Raw genomic sequence first — 22,448 nt, forward strand, 5'->3', positions numbered from 1 at the left:
CACACAATCCCTGGCAAAGAGTCTCAAATTGGGCCTACTGCTCGGGCCCCTAAGCAAAAGTAACACCCTTCCAGATCAACCTGGTGAGAGGGATGGTAATCTTGGAGAAATCTCTAATAATTCTCTGATAGTTGCCGGCCAAATCTAGAAAACTCCTAATCTTGGTAGGGGACCTCGACACCTCCCATCTCATAACTGCCTTAATCTTGGCCGGGTCGACCGATATCCCATTCTAGTTAACGAGGTGTCCCAAGAACTGGACCTCTCGTAACCAGAAATCACACTTGGAGAATTTGGCATAAAGCCTCTCCGTCCTCAATACCCTAATAATCTCTCTAAGATGCTCCTCGTGCTGCTCTCTGGATCTCGAATACATCAAAATATCATTGATGAACATGATCACCGCAACATAGGCATGCACACCAGGTTCATGAGGTACATGAACGCTACCGGTATATTGGTGAGCCCCAAAGGCATCACCACAACCTCATAGTGCCCATAACGAGTCCTAAAGGCCGTCTTCTGGATATCCTCCTCGCAGACTCTCATCTGATGATATCCAGATCTCAATTCGATCTTGGAAAAGCAAGACGCCCCCTGCAATTGATCATGCAAATCATCAATTCGTGAAGCGGATAATGGTTCTTGACCGTCAGCTTGTTCAACTCCCGGTAATCAATGCACATCTGGTGTGAACCATCCTTTTTCTTGACAAAAAGGATCGGCGCTCCCCACAGCGAGCTACATGGCGTGATAAAACCCTTCCCCAACAGCTCTTGGAGCTGTAAGGATAACTCCTGCATCTATGGTGGCGCAAGGCGATAACGTGCCTTGGCGATAGGTGCCGCTCCCGGAACCAAATCAATCCGGAACTCCACTTGCCTCTCAGGAGGCACACCTGGTAACTCCTCGGGAAAAACATCCACAAACTCACACACTATCAGAACTTCACAATAGAACTCGACCTCTCTGTAGCAACCCGCGTATCCATCATATATGCCAAAAAGCCCCTACAACCCTGGTGTAAACTCTTTCTCGCTCTGACAGCTGAGCCGAAAGTTGATCCTAAGCTGGTACCCTCACCATACACCATAAGCACTCTCCCACTAGGATCTCATATAGTCACCATCTGATGCTCACAGTCGATCATAGCTCCAAACAGACTCAACCAGTCCATGACCACTATGACACAGACATCACCCATCGCGATCGGTACTAGGTCTATCGGAAACTCAACACCAAAAATCTCAAGCACACATCCCCGGATCACATCAGTAGCAAAAACTGCATGCTCATCGGCTACAGAGACTCTCAGAGGTCAACTCAATGCCTCACGTCGAATACGGACGTGACGACTAAAGGACCGACTCACACCTGAGTCAAATAACACCAAAGAAGGTACATAACTCACAAGAAAATTACCTATAAAAAGCACAATATAAGTACAACGTAACTCATAATAGCATAAGTAAAAGAACACATACCATCCATGATATCTGGTGTTGTGCGGACCTCCTCCACTGTCAGCCGAAAGGCTCTCCCGCAAACCCTCGGTGTCTCAACCTTTGCTAGCCGACTCTCAATAGAATGCAAAGCAGCAGGTGCGGATCCTTGTGTTGATCCCTGAATGACCTTGGGACACTCGGCCTTCTGATGTCCGGTCTGGTTGCAGTGAAAGCAAATTGCAAACCCTTTGGGGAAATCCTTCCCTATATGCCCCTCTTTGCCACACTTGTAGCAAATCCCTGCCAGAAACGTCCCCTCATGACTCTTTTCGCACTCCCCATAAGTGTGGCCCTTCTGGCCCCCATCTCTCGTATCAACGGGCTTAGCCCGCTTCGTTGCCAGCTACGACTGTACTGGTCTCCGCTCCCTACCACGAGATTCCTTCTCCTCTCTCGTCTGTAATGCTATCTCAATCTCCATGTGCCTAGTATTGGTCTAAAGTTCATCCAATGTCCGGTATGATAAGTTTGCCACGAAATCCTGTATATCCCTCCTCAGCATACTCAGACAATGACTCACATGTGCATGCTCAGTAGACATGTGCTCAGGGCAGTACAACGCCCTCTCATGAAACAGTCGTGTAACCTCAGTCACCGACTCTATCTTCTGCTTAAGAGACAGAAACTCTTGTGCCAAACGCTCCATTTCCACTGGAGGAACATACTCATCTCAGAACAACTGTGTGAACCTCTCCCACGTCACTTCAACATGGTCTGTAGAAGTAAAACTGGCAGTCACAAACTTCCATCATTCCTTCACCCCCAAACAAAGCTAGTTCAGCACAAACCAACCTCTCAAGTGATTTGGGCATTAGCATGAAGGGTTTTGAGCATTCTAACACTCCTAAGGTGTGCATGCAACCTTAGAAACCTTGGATCTATGTTTTCTCTATTATACATACAAACTTTCATTTTTCCAAGGTTTCATCCTAACTAGCATACTATGAAGTATATGTAATACAAAAATCTAGTAGAATGTCATACCTTTTCTTGTAGCTTGATTCCTTAAGCCTTTAAGAGCCTAGCACCCAAACTATGATGCCTCAAATGCTTCACACAACACCACCAACCATTGGAAGAAATTGAGAGAAGTTTACTTTCACTCAAAATCGGCTAGCCCTCTTTTCTTTCACTTAAGTGCCGATTTTGGTAGCTATGAGGTCCTTTATATGGTGTGACACAAGTAGGGTTACACCATGCAAACCCTAATCTGCATGAATTTCCACATTCCTCATGCTCCATGGGTTTTAACCTCTATGGAGTATCCATGGGTCACCACATGGGTTTAGCCTAACATAAAGGATTATGGATCATAAGCCCAGATTATAAGAATTAATGACTTACACAATCAATCCCCATTTATTTAATTAGTCTCTTTTGATCACAAAATTAATTCCAAACTAATTCTTGATCAATACTAATTAAATAATATAATTTCATATTAATATATTAGAACTTATAATATATTAATAAATCACATGTACCCCCTTCTCAAAAGTCCATCCTACAAATTGTTTTGGTGCCATGCAACCCAAATGGACCATACCAATTATAGTTATGGGCTTAGACACTATAATTGAAAGTACGACTTAAAACACCGACTAGCAATCGTAGCTCTTAAAAGCCTCTGTAGAACTCAGACACTCCATTTTAGATTAGTGATCATATAATCCTCTGTTCTCAAGATATCAGTCGGACAAATACATGGAACAACGTCATATTTATTGTCCAACTGTTTGTTTCTCGATCTTTGATATGTTTGACATAGAATTTAATCGAACAAATCAATTTAGTTCTAACCGGGCCTGGTACATAGGTTAAAAAAAATCATCGATGGGCCCAAGATATCGCTTTTAATCCACCAAGGACTAAAAGGAACAGATAAACTTTAACTCATATGCTTGTACTAACTATTCATCAAATTGTACACAACAACACCTTTTATAGCTTACCAAGTTACTGAAGCGGTTTCGTACTATCAATGCACAACCAACTCATAGTCAACTATTTATATCTCTTGGTTTGAAGACATATATGATATTATCGTCTCACGATCACTCAAGATAAAATTCCATGAAGTGATGCAAGTGAGTGTGGGTTTAATCTAATACTCAGACCTTATGAGCACTCAAGAATGTTGCAACAAACTTTGATATGTATAATACCACTCAGACAAATCTACAAGCCAAATTCATGACAGTCTCGCTTTAATACCTACTTCCAACGTATGATCGATTGTGGATAGTTTGAATAATATAATATAATATAATATAATATAATATAATTATTCTGGAAATCAAAACATGCAAAGTGAAACAATAGCAAATGATTGACACAAGACAGTACCGTACAAGTAAATAAAAAGAACCTTTTATTTAAGCATCAAATGTCAATTACATTTCAACTATTACAAGTTTTGAAAGCTATCTAATCATTAAAACTAATATCATGCTTCAACCCAATGAGCCTTGCATGCTGTAAATGCTTAACCCTACTCACTCCCTTCATGAGGGGATCTGATGGGTTCTCATCCGACGATACCCACTTTGCCACGAGGAGTCCTTCTTCTATTCAAGGTCTAATAAAGTGGCATTTTCTGTCGATGTGCTTGGATCTGCCATGATCCCTTGGTTCCTTAGCTAAGGCAACTACATTCTCGCCATCACAGAAAATCTCCATAGGATCCTTTATAGCTAGTACAACTCCAAAGTCTACAATGAATTTCTTCAGACCTATTACCTCATTCGCCGCCTCGCTTGCTGTTGTATACTCTAATTCGCAAGTTGAATGAACTACTGTCTCATGCTTAGAACTTTTCCAAGTTATTGCTCCTCCATTCAGGGTAAAGACCCAGCCCGAATAAGAGCGGAAATTATCCCTATCGGTCTAAAAGTTGGCATCACTATACCCCACCACACTCAAGTCATCACTCCCACTGAGGGTAAGGATCCAATCCTTAGTCCACCACAAGTACTTGAGAATGTTCTTTACAGCAGTCCAGTGAGCCTTGCCAGGATTTCCTTAATATCTATTGACCATGCTCAAAGCAAAGGCCACATTAGGGTGAGTTCAAGTCATAGCATACATGATCGACCCAATAGCAGAAGCATATGATATTCGACTCATCTCAGCTATCTCAGTCTCTGTACTCGGACTTTGAGTTTTACTCAGTTTGGCATTACTCTGGATCGGTAAGTCACCTTTCTTAGAATCTTGCATGCTGAATATTTTCAACACCTTATCCAAGTAGGTACTTTGACTAAGTCCAATTAGTCTTTTACTCTTGCCTCTCAATATCCTTATCCCAGGAATATTGACAGCTTCCCCAAGGTCCTTCATATCGAAACACTTCCCAAGCCAGGCCTTAATCTCCTGCAAGGTCGGCATGTCATTTCCTATGAGTAGTATGTCATCCACATACAACACCAGAAAGCTAACTATGCTCCCACTAGGTTTAACATATACACAGGACTCATCCTCTCTTCTTGAAAATCCAAATTCCTTGACTTTCTCATCGAAACAAAGATTCCATCTACGAGATGCTTGTTTCAATCCATAGATGGATTTCTCAAGCTTACACACTCTATTAGGGTACTTTGCATCGACAAAACCCTCTGGCTGATTCATGTAAACATCCTCATCCAACTTTCCATTATGGAAAGCAATTTTGATATCAATTTGCCATATTTCATAATCATGAAATGCAACAATGGCTAGAATAACCCTAATAGACTTAATCTTCGCTACTAGCGAGAAGGTTTCATCATAATCAACTCCCGGAATTTGAGTAAAGCCCTTCGCAACTAGTCGTGCCTTATATGTGTGTACTTTCCTATCCATATATGTCTTCTTCTTGAAGATCCATTTGCACCAGAGTGTCTTACGACCTAGTATATTGTCAACCAAGTTCCAAACTTGATTGTCATACATGGACTAAATCTCGCTGTTCATAGCCTCTTTCCATTTAGCAGACTTTGCAGCTGCCATCACTTCCTTGTAGATGTTAGGTTCATCTGGATTTACCAGTGTGTTATCACTAATAAATGTATCACCTTCTGCAGTAATATCAAAACCATAAAACTCAGGTGGAACTCTAACTCTACTGGAATGCCTCAGAGGTACAGACTCGCCAATCAGCTCAACATGAGTTTCCTCCTTAGGTTGATCGTTAGTGTTTGAGGTTCCTTCAGCACTTGACTCTAGAAGTTTCTCAAGGTCATTTTGTCTCCCACTATCTCCTTGGTTTACGAGCTCTCTCTTCACAAAAGACTCCTCTCCTCGCAAAAACGACAACATTGTCACTCGGTCTGTAGAATAGATAACCAAAGGATTTCTGTGGGTACCCGATGAAAATACACAACTCGCTATGAGGTCCGAGCTTGTCGTGAGTCTCGCGTCTCACGAAAGCCTCTCAACCCCAAACCTTGATATAGTCTAATGTGGGAGCTTTCCTAGTCCACATCTCGTGAGGTGTTTTGGCAACCTTCTTGGTAGGGACTAGATTAAGGATATGGGCGGCAGTCTCTAAGGCATACCCCCAAAACGAGATTGGTAATGAAGCTCGACTCATCATGGAACGAACCATGTCAAAAAAAGGTCTGGTTGGGCCTCTCAGCCACACCATTAAGTTGTGGTGTCCTAGGTAGCATCAACTGTGAAAAAATTCCACACTCTTTAAGATAGTCTAGGAACTCGATACTAAGATACTCACCACCCCGATCAGATCGGAGCATCTTTGTCTTCCTGTCCAGCTGATTCTCCACTTGTTGCTTAAACTCTTTGAATTTCTCAAAAGTTTCTGATTTATGCTTGATTAAGTAGACATAACCATATCTACTATAATCATCAGTAAAAGTCACATAGAAGTGGTTAGCATCCCTTGTGGTGATTCTAAAGGGCCCACACACATCGTTGTGTATGAGAACCAACAAACCTTCACCCCTCTCACAAGTACCAGTGAAGGGTGACTTGGTCATCTGTCCAAGTAAGTAAGACTCGCAAGTTTCATCCGACCTTAAGTTGAATGACTCCAAAGTTCCAGCCTATTGGAGTTGGCCTATGTGCTTCTTGCTGACATGTCCAAGACGACAATGCCACAAGCGTGCTTTATCCAATTCATTGGAACAATCCATATGGAACACATTATTTCCTAAGTTGTCTACAACATTCACAGTTTCATATACACCATTACAAGGTAATGCTTTAAAATAAAAAAAAAACACCATTATAGTAAGCATTAATAGCACCAATTTCATTATCAATTGAAAAACTATAGCCTTGTTTGTACAAACCATGAAAGGAAATAATATTTCTCGCCATATTAGATGAGAAGAAAGAATCATTCAAATCTATTTCTAACCCACTACTAAGCAATAAAGAATAAACTTCAATCTTGGTGACAGGTGAAATCTTTCTATTCCCCTTGAAAAAGTTTATATTCCCGTGCTCCACATCCTTACTTCTTTTTAGGCCTTGCACATCAGAACAAATGTGAAAACCACAACCTGTGTCAAACACCCAAGAGTTAGAATGTGATGAGTTTTTAGACAATATAGTATAAATACCTGCATGGGTAGGTTTAACCTTCCCATCCTTGACATCTTGTAAGTATTTGGGGCAACTTCGCTTCCAATTCCGTTTATCGTGACAGTAGAAACACTCTGCCTCCTTAGGAGTGGAAGAGGGAGTAGCAGTACCAACCTTGGTCCAACTTGAAGAGGATCCATCAAGAGAATTTCCCTTGCGGCTCTTTGAAGGAGCCTTCCTCTTCTTCCCTTTCCCTTGTCCTATTTCCAGAACAGGGGCAATTGCGGTAGGAGTAGAAACAACATTTTTACCTTTGAGACCACTTTCAGTAGTCCTCAAAAGCCCTTGAAGCTTGCTAAGTGTGACCTCCTCCTTGTTCATATGATAAGTCATGCGGAACTGATCGTAACATGGAGGTAAGGAGTGTATAATGATATCTACGGACAACTCCTTAGGAAAGTTCACATTTAAGTTTAGCAAATCGTCCACAAACCTTTGCATTTTCTTCAAGTGGCTCGTGATGGATTCACCATCCTTCATTCTAGTTGTTATCATGGAAGAGGTTATTTCATACCTCTCTTGACAAGCATTCTGATGGTATCTTTCCATCAGGTCCTGGTGCATCTCAAAAGGGTAGAAGTCCTCATAGGACTTTTGGAGCTCAGTTCTCATAGTGGCAAGCATGACACAAGCTACCATGGTGGCATCCTTCTCATGTGCCCTAAACTCAGCGATCTCCTCGGGAGTAGCAGAAGACTCATCAATTTCCTTTAGCTCATTGTCGAGGACATATTCCTTGTCCTCATAGTGAGTGACCATCATGATTTTCCTAACCTAGTCATTGAAGTTAGTCCCACAAAAGATGACTCTCCCACAAAGGTTCATGAGAGAGAAGGAGCCAGTAGGGTTTGAGCCAAAAACAGTGTTGGAAGACGTCTGAAAAAGAAGAAAGACAAAGTTTAGACTAGATAAAGAGTCCTTAATATAATACCTAAATGAAATATTAAGGTTAGGACCCAACACAATATTTTACAAATTGGAAGAGGGATGCCGTAAGCCAACTTGCAAAATATTTAAAGGTAGGTAAATGACGATTTACCAATTTCCACCATGAAAAACGAAATAGATGTTAAGTTTTAATTGGATTGAAATTCCTAGATCCTTTGAGATTCATTGAACAATTCAATGGCATGATTAAATCTCGATTACGCCCTTTAGGTTTGTGACTGGGATACCAAGGATCACAAACAAGGTGTGAATAATCATGCAAAATGTGCTTGGTACTCCCGATGTCATTTATCACCAAATTAACGTGCCGGTTAACCACATGCACATGCTCCATTGATCTTATAATAAACATCGAGTCACCCTTTTCCACCCTTACTAGTCCAAGTTAATGTGTCAGTTAACCACACACGCTCCATTAATGACTTGGCAAGGTGCAAAGTGCAATTTTCATTGATTAGCATCAATTTCACATTTTCCCAAAGTAATTAAGATTGGGAATTTATAAAAAGTTTAGTTACTTTATTACTATCATTATACTTAATGAGAATTATAGTCCTATCCTACCCGTTCGGCTAACGACCTCCCCCAGTCAAGGAAGCGGTTAGTGAGAGTGGAAACCTATTAAACTACCATTTTATAGGCAATAACCTTATACCCTCCTTATAGACTGGCTTCGTGAATGAGGCCTACTAACGCTAAGACTGACTTGATCTTATATATATATATATATATATATATATATATATATATATATATATATATATATATATATATATATATATATATGTGTGTGTGTGTGTGTGTGTGTGTGTTATTAACTTATAATACTATAAAGTATACATGTTGGATTTGAAACAATTAAAATTCTAGGGTTTGGAATTAATGTATTCTAAAGTGACTTTACAAATTCCAAAACTTGAGGGCAAGTTTTGAAACTTGTCAAAACATTTCAAGTTCATAACATATGAGTTTTAATGCCTTTTAAAGAAGTGACTTTTCATTTTCCATAACTTGAGGACAAGTTATGGAGCACATCAAAGGCCGTTAAGATCATCAATTAAACTAACAAGCATGTCAAGTAATGTCCATGATCTAACTAAAACTCATATGAACAAGACAAATCAAATCAAACAAATTTCATGTAATTAGCCTAAACCAATAAACTAAAACAAAACATGACACTTTAATAATTATCTTTGAATTGGATTAGCATGATCATTACAACACCAAAAACAGGTTTATAAGTTCAAAAATAGTTTAGGGTAATGATCCTAGTCTAATTCCAGGTTTAAAACTCGAAAATCTACATTCTGGAGCACCAACTCGTCGAGTACATAAACTGACTTGGCGAGTTGGTTGGCTTTTAAGGCTGACTCGGCGAGTCTGTCAGTGGAATCGGCGAGTCCACTGTCCAGAAATAAATAAATAAATAAATAAATAAATAAATAAAAAACGATTTTTTTCAAGCTTTGAACATAGGTAGCCTCAAGTATAATTAAAAACAAGCCTAGTCACTGATACCACTGAAGGGTTTTGATCATTCTAACACTCCTAAGGTATGCATGCAACCCTAGAAACATTGGATCTATGTTTTCTCTAATATACATGCAAACTTTCATTTTTCCAAGGTTTCACCCTAACTAGCATACTATGAAGTATATGTAATACAAAAATCTAGTAGAATGACATACCTTTTCTTGTAGCTTGATTCCTTAAGCCTTTAAGAGCCTAGTACCCCAAGTATGATGCCTCAAATGCTTCACACAACACCACCAACAATTGGAAGAACTTGAGAGAAGTTTACTTGCACTCAAAATCGGCTAGCCCTCTTTTCTTTTATTTAAGTGCCGATTTTGGTAGCTAATATGTCCTTTATATAGTGTGACATAACTAGGGTTACACCATGCAAACCCTAATCTGCATGAATTTCCACATTCATCATGCTCCATGGGTTTTAACCTCCATGGAATATCCATGGGTCACCACATGGGTTTAGCCTAACATAAAGGATTATGGATCATAAGCCCACTTTATGAGAATGAATGATTTACACAATCAATCCCCATTTATTTAATTAATCTCTTTTGATCACAAAATTAATTCCAAACTAATTCTTGATCAGTACTAATTAAATAATATGATTTCATATTAATATATTAGAACTTATAATACATTAATAAATCACAAATACCCTCTTCTAAAATGTCCATCCTGTAAATTGTTTCGGTGCCATGCAACCCAAATGGACCATGCTACTCTCGAGTCAAGTACATACCAATTATAGTTATGGTCTTAGTCACTAAATCCATCAGAACATCTGTAAAAGCACCCCTCAATGTCAGAGATCTCATGGCAATAATCGGATCCCGTGTCCCATCGAACTCTGGTGGTTTCTTGTTGCTGAACTCCTGTAGCAACAACGAGTCACCTCTTTGTGGCCTGGCAGAGGCGACAGCTGCAACAACAGCAGCCTCAGTAACAGCGTCGTACCGCTCATCAAAAGTCTCAATCAGGGTGGTATTGATAGACCCAAACATCTCTAGTATCGCCTCTCGTATTGTTGCGGCCACCTCATCATGAATCATCCTACAAATCTCATCATCGTTATTCTTACTGCTCCCTAGGTTGTGGTGTGTACCCACCATGATGTCTCTGAAACACAACACAAAATCATCAGAGACTCGCTCGAGTATGCTTACACTCAATTACTCATCCCTAATTGCTTCCTGGCATCCTAAAGATTCTTACTTGCCTTGCCTACACATCCGGTACTTCTAGTAGTACTGGCCCAATACTACCCTCCACACCAACCTGTGGTCACCCTAAGTCCTCATCCTAGGATCCCAATTCACAAGTACTCTATCTCTCATGAATAATAGACAACTCTCTCAGTAGACCCCTCTGAAGCTCATCTATGTGTCTCTCTTATATTTTCTCTCAACTCAACACCCTCCCTAGGTGATTCCTACTAGATACTCTTACTCATCTCATACTCAAAAGCACATAACAAATAGCAACAACTCGTAGGCTAAGGCATCACAAATCAGACAACTCTAGTCCTAAAATATGAAATACCTAGCCTATCCTTTAGCATGCATAACTAATATCTCATAAATATCTCATAACACATAAACTAAGGGTATTTTGGGAGATCACCGTTCAGGCTCTGGCTGATTGTACATACTGCTCCAACTCGTTTTCTCTTAAACTCATTCTTATTTTAGAAAAATCATTTCATTTGAAATTTTTCTCAAATCCACAGTTTGAGCTCACACACACCTGAAGATATATCTGAATCCCTCAAACAAAGGCTCTGATACCAACTTGTAACACCGTAAATTTTCAAGCCAATTTTTTCATAAAATAAACACAGTAAACTCATTTTACATTTTCTCAAAAACCACAAATATCTCAATTGTCATCAAAATCCACATGGTAAAAATCACTATCCCAGAATCCTCAATATGGTCTCAAATAAGTGTGTACAATCATGTCGATGCTTTCCCGTGATCCTGAGAGGTACCTGAAACACATAACACATAACACGATAAGCACGAAGCTTAGAGAGTTCCCTAATATACCACACATCTCTCGTTATCCTATCATGGCTATACTTAAATAAGACCCTCTAGTCATTGTGTCTCAGTAGGACCCTTCGATCCCACACACACATGGACCCTCTGGTCCTAACTACGTAAGCTCAGAATAATACACAGCATAAATCGCATAGACATAATGCAGGATATCACAATACTCAATATAAGCACATAAGCCCCTCTAGTCACATAATTCGGATTACCACACTAGGTAAGTATAGTGAGAAGACTCACCTCGTAAGCAAGCAAGTAACAACCTCGTACACGAAATCTCGAACTAGCCTCCACCTAACACATAGGATAATTATCTCTAATTAATACTATATTCACACTCAAAATAAATCAAAGGTTACTCTCTCTCTCTCTCTCTCCCTCTCTCTCTCTCTAACTCTTAAGATGGGTAAAAGAACATTTTACCCCTCCATTGTCCCCATAATCCTTGTCTTGACCAAACCCTAAAGTCAACAAACGTCAGCACTCAAGTCAACAATCCATGTTGACTTGACTTGCCGAGTGCATCTATGTGACTCGTCGAGTCCTCTTGTTTCTTCTGAAAATATTACGAAATCCAATTTAACTCGTCGAGTTGTCTTGTCAACTCGCCGAGTTACTCATGACCAGACTCATTGGGGAAAACCCTAGCCGACTCGTCAAGTCAGCTGTAGAGAATTGTTATCGAGAATTGAGAAAAGAAAAGATAGATTTGAACGATTGAAGATGAAGAACACAAAGAGTAAATATTAATCAGATCTCATATTGATTAAGACTGATTACAAAATAAGCAGAAGAGAGATTTTTGTTTCGCTTTTCCGTATCACTCTACTTCTAGCCTTAGTCCCTATTTATAGGGAACATACAAAAAATATACTAAGTCTATACATTTTCTCTTCGCATATAAAATGACTTAGTAAAATAACATAAAATGCGAAACAATACAATACACTACTTTTGACTTTTTACAATTTACATCTACATTCTCCCCCTTTGTAAACAGTCGATGCAATTCAACTCAAAAGCTTTTGAATTGCAGAGTGAATTGTCCTTCGCACTTCTCCATACCAGGAGATCACCTTCTTCAGATCTTTCTTGTCTCCTTCGTTATTCTTCTTGCAGTTATTCATACGTATAATGGAATGCGTATATTGCGAAGAATTATATCTTTCAATCTCTGAGACTTTGAACAAATATTTCTTCGGTTTTCCTTTTGTATCTCTTCCCGAAAACACCATGCCAAATGGTTTCAGGCATATCTCACCAACAACATACTTTGACAAAGCAGATTGTGTCAAAGTATCCTCCCATGGAACTTTTACTTCTCTTCCCAGCACATTCGCTAATTCTTCATCTGTAAGATCCAAACAATCGAAATAGTTATCGATGAATGTCTTCACATGTGCGAAGCCAACCTTGAACACATCTGTCTCAGAGCCTTTGAGATTGTTTTCTTCCATATGCTTCAGGATCAGAGCTACTTGAATTAAATCATTGCAGTTCATCAATGGAAAATCAGCTACTGTGAATTCATATTGTTTGTTGTCAGCTCTGATAACAAAATACCGAAAATTTTGAAGCATGTCTTCAAACAAAACATCCTTCTTTATTGTCAGCACATTTTTGATCTTCATTAAAGACCAAACTTCATCTGGATTCTTCCCCAAGACAGCATGAAATCTGATTTTCAAATGAGTATAATCATCAGGATTGTCAAATTTCTCACTGATCTTGTATTGAGCTGTGATGAACAACATTTCGTTAATTGGGAAATCCAATTGACAATGATCTAAGTTCACAATATCATAACTTCTTTTCGGCTTCTTCTCGAACTCATACATCTCCCTACCCACAACTTTCGACTCTATTGTTTCATAAGAGTAAAGTTTCGCAGGATCTCCTTTGTTAATGGAGGGAGGATCACTTGCCCTTTGTCTCATGATGCTTTGAACTTGTCTCATCCTCTCCAATTCAGCCTCTACATCAGCTTTCAACTCCTCCTTCGACTTTTCGTACAATATTCCTTTTCCTTTTCCTACAACATTTTTTTGAGATTTTGAGCTTGAACCTCCTTCGTTTTCTCCAATAACAATACCTTTGGTAACTGTTTTTGTGGTAATTGTAGTTGAAGAAATCGGTTCCGTAGGAATAGGAAGAGTTGCTACTAGCTGAGTTGATATCACTTTTCCAACTGTTTTTGCCTCCTCTTCTTTACTTCGACTTTTCTCTCCCCCTTGCACCATCGTGTAAACAGGTGGAGCACTCTTCGGTAGTAAAGAAGTGAAATTCATAAGTGGAGCAAGATCTTTTTGAATAGCTTGTTCTAAAGTATTAATCTTTAGAGACAAGAATTCAGGAGTAAGGATTTGTGATGATGAAGAATGTGAAACTGCTATTTTAAGCTCAGTGACTAACTTAATCAGCTGATCAAACTTCTCCATTGTTACGGCTTTATGAGCTTCAAGAACAAGAATATCATTAAGCTTTTGAAGTTCAGAAGAAATCTCCACAACTTGCTTTTGAACATCTTCTTGTTTCGTATGAACATCCTGAAGATCCTTCGCAAGTTCAGACTTCAACTCCTGAATCTTGAAGTTGACATCCTCACGAACTTTCTTGACATCTTGTACAAAAAGAATATGACGTTCTTTTGTAGCAGCTTTGAGATCTTGAACAACAGAAGTAAAATTGTTCCCTTGTGCTTTAACTCTGAGCTCATTATTTTTATCGGATTGATCAACCTTCTCCATGATCCGTTTCTCAGCTCCTTTTATCATAGCATCAACCTCCATGGCTGATATTGAAGACATTCTACCAGAATCAGCTTGCGTTTGGATAATGGTTTTTAACTTCTGATTCAGAATTTTAAACTATTTTCCTGTCATCAGCATATGATCAGGAATATCTTCTTCGTCTGAATCAAAAGGAATATCATCAAGTATCCCTCCAAAGGCACCTCCTTCGACTTCAGTATCAGACAATTGTTGCGAAGGTTGAGGATTTTCAGGTGATTGAGATGGAAAAAGTGTTGTGAATGGGTTTTGAAGGGCATGATCAAATATGGATGAAGTGGTGGATAAAGTGGGAATAGGTAATGAAATGGGTAAAGATGTTTGAATTGTTGGTGCAACACTCAGGATAGGTGCCCCCGTATCAGATATGTTGACAACCGTATCGGAAATAGGTACCTCCTCAGAAACTGATTTAGTGAGAACTATTTCAAGTGGTTTGGTTTGTGGAATAGTGGTAGAAATTTGTGAAGTGTGAATTATTGGTAAAGAGACATTTACCATAGATGTGACAAGTGGAGTTTTCGAAACTACTTCTTCATCAGATGATTCATTGTGAATCACCATCTTTCTCCGTTTGACAAGCGTGCGTTGCATGTTTTTGGCAACATATTCAGCCCGTTGTCTTTTCTTTCCTAGAGACACCGGTGCGGGAATACTGCGAATAGTAATTCCTTTACTACTCACTTCCGCTTTGCGAATTTGCTTTAGGACCCCAGACTTAGAAGGTAAGAGTTCCTTCTTCGATTTCGATAAAGTTTCTTCGGTTGGAATAACTTCATCTTGTACTGTTGGTGAGGATGAACCCTTCGCAGTTTTCTTGCTAACCTTCTTTTTCTTCGATAGAGTAGCAACGTCTGGTAATACTCCAGTCTGATCAGCTGTATCAATATTTCGCAAATATCTCACCAAAACTTTGTGAGTTGGAGAAACTTTGCGAAGCATCGCATCCGGAATACGAGCCACACGAGAAAAAATGGCCTCATCATCTTCTACAATTTTTGGAAATTGATAGAAGGAAAATTCAGCAACTTCAACATCTGTCATCACTGGAATTGCTTCTTTCTCATAGACTTTTTCAAGGATTAAGCTCCAGTATCTTGCACAGGAAATCCCCTTCTCCGAATTTGTATTTTCCAGGCTTTTAACAAATTCCTTCCACAGCTGTGTTGCATAATCAACATTGATATCATAGTATATGCCCATTACCATAGCATATACTTCTACTCTTCCTCTATCCAATCCAACTGATCTTCCTGTAAGACACCGTAGAAAAATACCAAATAGGAAATTCCAGATACATGGCAATCCAGACTTCCTGAAGTCACTTATTTTCTCCAACTCCGGTTGATGCCCCATCTCATTAAACATATGAATGATATGCGAGTTGACAGGTTTGACAAACGGAGGGTTGTTTGGAATCTGCAAGATTTCCACAAACAAGTTCTTGGACAGTTTAACCCGTTTGTTGTTGGTTAAATTGAAAGTAATCACATCCGCCGTGTGATTGTATGATGCCATTGAAGCTGCACGAGATAGCCACATCATTGGAACAGAGAATGAACTAAACATGGCAGTTGATAAAGGTGATCGTTTCAGAGCAACGATAAGCATCTTCAATTCTTCTGGATAAGCAGAAACGTTTGGATCAACTTGGTAATTGGTGCTTTGAATCTTCATCAGTGACTGAGAAAGAACCTCATCAGTGTTGGAATTAGTGGCTGCCATTGTTAGGGTTTGGAGAAAGAAAGTTGAAGTTTGGATCAAGGTGTAATCTTTGAAGTTTTGTAAGAGTTCTTGTTTGCGTAACCGTACATAGTGTTCTTGATCCCCCTTTTATAGGTTACTCAAAATTCATTTGAAATTAAAGCGGGATACATTTAATGTTATCCGATGTGGCACCTTGAAACTCGGATCATGACTGCAAAAGATAACTATGTTTCGAAAAGTAACTGTCACATCTCCTCGAAAACCGGATAGAATACCAACCATTTTGAGTATACAGCCTGTCAAGTATCCGTTATAGAATCCGAACTGATAAAACCCTTCGCATGGAAGCAAGGCTCATTCACTTTTGGGATTTAAAATGAAGTCATATGCCAGACTTGCGAAATCATCAGTCTGAGTTGGTGTTACTCTGAACCTCAAGGATTTCGTGTGTGCATTGTGTCAACGTAATAAGATAAGAACAAGAAAATTTGGAATGTTGTGATGTCAAAAAAAATTAATTTGACATGAATGCAGTAAAACCCCAGGCAAAGGTTGCTTCGTTAATCATCAAGAGAGATAATCAACAGCTTGTGTAGTTTCCCGTGAATTACAATCGAATACTTGTAGAGAAGTATCAAAGGGCTTCTTTTAAAAGTCATTTTGGATTGGTTTGAAATTTCATTACATATCAACCTTAACATAAGGTGAGAAATTGTAAATGAAATTACTTGTTTAACCAGTGTAGTCAGTGACAAGTTGGCTTGTGAAAATATTTATCATGACAAGGATTTGCGAATAAAACTTACACTGAAATCATATTCAAAAGAAAATTTGTTCTGGATCTTGTTGGGTAACAAACATTCTTGGTTGTGAATATTTGATCAAGACCACACATGCGAATTGAATATGATTTGAAGTTTCGAAATTTTTGATACTGAAACAAAAGTTTCGTAAAAATCTGGAACAAAGTTCCCCGTCAATTCCTTAAGGTTTATGATTTTTGGGGATCACTTCCATCACGGACTCATGATGTTAGATCATAAACACAGAGTTATGATTTGTCTAGGTTTTGATTGGTTTGATCAAAGACCTCAAGGACAAATCTCTTCAAAAAAATTTGGAGTGTAAGAATTGTTTGGTTTAAAAAGATTGGATAAGAATCGAAGTGTACCTCTGTTATAATGACCAAAACAGAAAACTCTTAACTCATTTGAGAAGAGTAAGGTAGCTCGTTTTCACTTATGCAAATATAAGCCTTTTTGGGAAGAAATTTTCATGAGATAATTTCATTAAGGCTTTCTTTTCACACATAGAGTCGTGTTGAGGCTTTTGGTCTACATACAGCAGCATGCTTCTAGGGACATCCTAACTAGTTTGTAAAAGAAATTTAATACCTTCCCATAGAAACACAAATGTATGACCTCTTCGCATTGTAGCCCTGTATTAAATTCTCAGCACACACAGTTTAAAGAACAAAAAAAATATTTTTGTGATTTTTGAATTTTTCAAAATTAAAGAACAAAAAAAATAAAATCTTTTTTGGATTTTTAATTTTGCAAAATTGAAAACATCACAAAATAAAATCATTTTGTATTTTTGATTTTTCAAAAGTAAAAAACATATAAAAAATAAAATCTTTTTGGATTTTTGATTTTTCAAAAATAAAAAAAAATTATTCGTAAACCTTACCATAGTGATTATGAGCTCAGATGCGAAAAGATGTGGATGCGAAGCCATGCGAAGCCTCTGAATGAACAGTAACCTCTTAATGATGTTGACTCTTATCTGCTGAACAAAACTTTTAGTCTTGTGTTGATGAAATTGAATTCGCATTAATCATCCCCAAACCTGCTAAAATTCTAACAAATGATTTTTCATCAAGAGGTTTTGTAAAAATATCAGCAAGTTGTTCAGTTGTTTTGACAAAATGAATTTCAATATTCCCATCTTCCACATGATCTTTGATAAAATGATATCGAAGAGCAATGTGTTTTGTCTTTGAATGTTGTACTGGATTATGACAAATGCGAATTGCACTTTGTGAATCACAATACAAAGGAATCTTTTTCATGTTTATTGCATAATCACGAAGTTGACTCTGAATCCAAATAATTTGCGAAGTGCAAGCAGCCGCAGATATGTATTCTGCCTCAGCGGTTGATATAGCCACACCAGTCTGTTTCTTGGATTGCCAGCTCACCAATTTTCCATCCAATAGTTGACATCCACCAGTCGTACTTTTTCTATGCAAAGTACATCCTCCTAGATCGGAATCTGAAAAAGCTTGAATGAAAAATCTTGTTTTCGTAGGATACCAAAGTCCTAAAGAAACGGTTCCCTTTAGATAGCGAAAAATATTTTTCATTGCAGTCAAATGAGGTTCTCTTGGATTAGTTTGATATCTAGCACAACAACAAACCGAAAACATAATATCAGGTCTACTTACAGTTAAGTACAATAAAGACCCTATCATGCTACGATATAATGTTAGATCAACAGCAGGAGCATCTAACGAAGGAGTTAGTCTTGTTCCTACTGCCATAGGTACTCTGAGTTTTGTGCTATTAAGCATTCCAAACTTTTCAAGCAAGTTCTTCGTATATTTTTCTTGATTGATTAGGATTCCTTCCCTGTTCTGTCTTATATTTAAACCAAGAAAATTATTAATTTTGCCCATCATGCTCATTTCAAGCTGACTTTTCATTACATTTTCAAATTCAATTAACAATGCTGGATCAGTTGAACCAAAGATAATATCATCAACATAAATTTGAACAAGCATTAGATGACACCCAACTTTCTTGCGAAATAATGTGGGGTCGACTGATCCTTGTTTAAATTTAGATTGTTTCAAAAAATTTGTAAGCATTGCGTACCAGGCCCTTGGTGCTTGTTTTAACCCATATACAACTTTATCTAAAATATAAACATGATCAGGATGCTCATTGTTTACAAATCCTGGTGGTTGTTCAACATACACTGTTTCTTCGAGTTTTCCATTTAAGAATGCACATTTAACATCCATTTGATAAACATCAAAGTCTTTGTGAGCTGCATAGGCTAAAAATATGCGAACTGCTTCAAGTCTTGCAACAGGTGCAAATGTTTCTTCATAGTCAATGCCTTCTTGTTGGGAATAACCTTTAACCACTAGTCTTGCTTTATTTCGAATAATATTGCCATCTTTGTCGGTTTTGCTTTTAAAAATCCATTTTAATCCAACAATTGAAACATCAGAAGGTGTAGAAACTAATCTCCAAACCTTGTTTCGTTCAAATTCAGCCAATTCAGATTGCATAGCAACAACCCAATCTGAGTGTTCCATAGCATTCTTTACTGTTTCTGGCTCTATTTTCGAAATAAAGACATTAAACATACAAAGTTCTTGGTTTGCATTCATTACCTCATTTTTCGCATGAAGTTGAGCTCTAGTCAACACACCTTCTTGTGGATTACCAATTACCTGTTCTTTTGGATGATTTCTTGTCCATTTCTCAAGTGGTGGAAAATTTGGATCAAATTCTAATGGTGCCTCTTCATACATATCTTCATTTTCAGATCCTGCAACAGAAAAGTTATCATTAAATTCATGAAATTCTTCATTTTTATCAAGATTAATTGTCTCTGTTTCATCATGCTCCCCCTCAACATGATCTGCATCTTAATACTCCCCCTCAAAATGATGTTCTTGTTGATTTTGTGAATGCTCCCCCTCAACTTGATGATTCATAATTTCTTTCTCCCCCTCAAAAGTTGGCAGACAATCTTCATCAATACTCGTGTGTTCCTCCTCCATACGAACATCTGGTGTACTTTCACAAGTTATCGATGTTGATTTTGTAGTTATCGTTGATTCATCAGTATGTTTTGAGAATTCTGATGTTTGATTATCTTGAGCATTATTTTCTGCATCAATTGCCCTGTTAGGAATTCCAAAAATTAAGTCATAATCAAAATCATTGATTTCAGAATTATCAATTTGAGTATTTGAATCCACAAGTATTGATTTATTATCGAATTTACTATCAATTTGTTTAAGATAGTAATCATCAAATGTTAAATTGAAAGTTTCTTCAATTTTTCTTGTTCGTTGATTAAGCACTCTGTATGCAACTGAATTTTGTGAATATCCTAAGAAGATGCCTTCATCAGCTTTAGCTTGAAACTTGGACAAATTATCTTTGAGATTCATGATAAAGCACCTGCAACCAAAAACATGAAAGAATTTTACATTAGGTTTCCGATTATTGATTATTTCGTATGGAGTAACATTGAATCTTCGATGAATGTATGATCGATTCTGAGTAAAACAAGTTGTGGACACAGCTTCTGCCCAAAGATATTGAGGTAGATTCACATATGTTAACATGGTTCTGGCTGCTTCGCATAGAGATCGATTTCTTCTTTCAATTACACCATTTTGTTGTGGAGTATATGGTGATGAGAAATTATGCGAAATGCCTTTGCTTGTGAGAAAAATGTCAAGAGTTTGATTTTTAAACTCAGAACCATTATCACTTTTAATTTTTTGTACATTCTTCTTCAGACTAATTTCAATCTTTTTGATAAAATCAATCATCGTCTGAGCAACTTCAGATTTCAACCTGAGAAAAAACACCCACGTGAATCTAGAGAAATCATCTACAACAACTAAAATATACCGCTTTTTATTTAATGTTGCAACAGTTGATGGTCCACATAGATCAATGTGAAGAAGTTCCAATGGATCTACTATTTTTGAATCTATCACAATCGGGTGACCTTTTCGATGTTGTTTTCCTTGTTCGCAAGCTGCACACAAAGAATCATTGTCAAATTTTAGTACTGGTAACCCTCGAACTAAATCTTCAGTTACAAGTTTATTTATATTTCGAAAGTTCAAATGTGACAATCTTCTATGCCAAAGCCAGCTGAGATCATTAGATGCTTTTGATAGTAAACACACAGCTGGTTTTCCCACAATCGGTTTGATGTCCAGTGTAAACATATCACCATATCTTTTGGATTTGAGAAGTATTTCATTTGTCTTTGCATTTGAAATGATACTTCCTTCTTCATTAAATACAACTTGATATCCAGTACCCACAACAAGTTGTGATACACTTATCAAATTATGTTGAAGTCCTTCAACATAGGCAACTCTGTTTACTGTGAAGTTTCCATTTGTGACTTTCCCATGCCCTTTCACTTGACACTTGTGATTATTTCCAAATTTGACTACTCCAGCATTTTCCAAACTTCTGTAATCTCGCAAATTTTCCTTTCTTCCAGTCATACGACGAGAGCAACCACTATCAATATACCATTTCATATCATATTGCTCGTCACATATCACCTGCATTTATTGAAAAAAAATTAGGAACCCAAGACTTATTGGGTCCATCATTAGTAGAATGAAACAAATTTTTGGAATTTAAAAACCATGTTTTCACTTTGTTTGTAACAGAATCCATTATATCAACATCATCAGTTCTAGATATTGAGATATAGTCATTCAATAATTTTGGATTCCCATTGATTGTAATCTTATCCTTCACAACATTCGCATTTTTTATAACTGGTTTCCATTTTTGAACCGGAACTTGCGAATTATGAGATGATGCACTAGCAATTGAAGAATCATTTGTGAACTTATCAAATGCACTTTTGATTTGTTCTTCTGAAAACTTCCCACTTTGATATTTCTTTCCTTTCCCTTCAAACCAATGATTGATTGTACTTACATCAGATTTTCCTTTTGTGTATGAAACTTTGGTTGGTTTTGATATTGAAGGCTTTGGAAAATTTGGTTGTTTTGGTGAGAATTTCACTTTTGCTTGAGTTGAGTTCTTCAAACATGATGAAGTATTCATGAATTTGCCAACATTTTGAAACTTTTGATTATTTGCAAATTTTTGCGAATTCTCAAATTTTCGATTGTTGTCATATTTGCGAATATATGGAAGCTTGTCAACAGAGTTTATTTGTTTATGAAAACTTGAATATGTTTGTGTGTTTTTGTTTTGAAATTTTGATGATGTTTTTGAAATGTGTTCTTTTTCATCTCTTGATTTTTCATTAGACACAACTTGCCAGAATATTGCTTTTCTTGCTTTTCTTTTTGAAACATTATTTTCTGTTGAATAATTTCCAACCATCAATTTGAATTCATGAGAATTTAGTTTCACTTCAACCTTTGAGTTTTCAACTTTTTCAAAAATTTTGTTTGATTTTTCACCTTTAACCACCCATTTTTGTAATGATTTTTGTTTTTGAAACACATAAGGATTTTGAGTTAAATTGTTTTCTTCTGTGTTTTGATTTGCGAAAAAACCTTCTGTTGT

The sequence above is a fragment of the Lactuca serriola genome, chromosome 1 (assembly GCF_051521515.1).
Source record: "Lactuca serriola cultivar US96UC23 chromosome 1, Lser_US96UC23_V15, whole genome shotgun sequence".
NCBI lineage: Eukaryota > Viridiplantae > Streptophyta > Magnoliopsida > Asterales > Asteraceae > Lactuca > Lactuca serriola.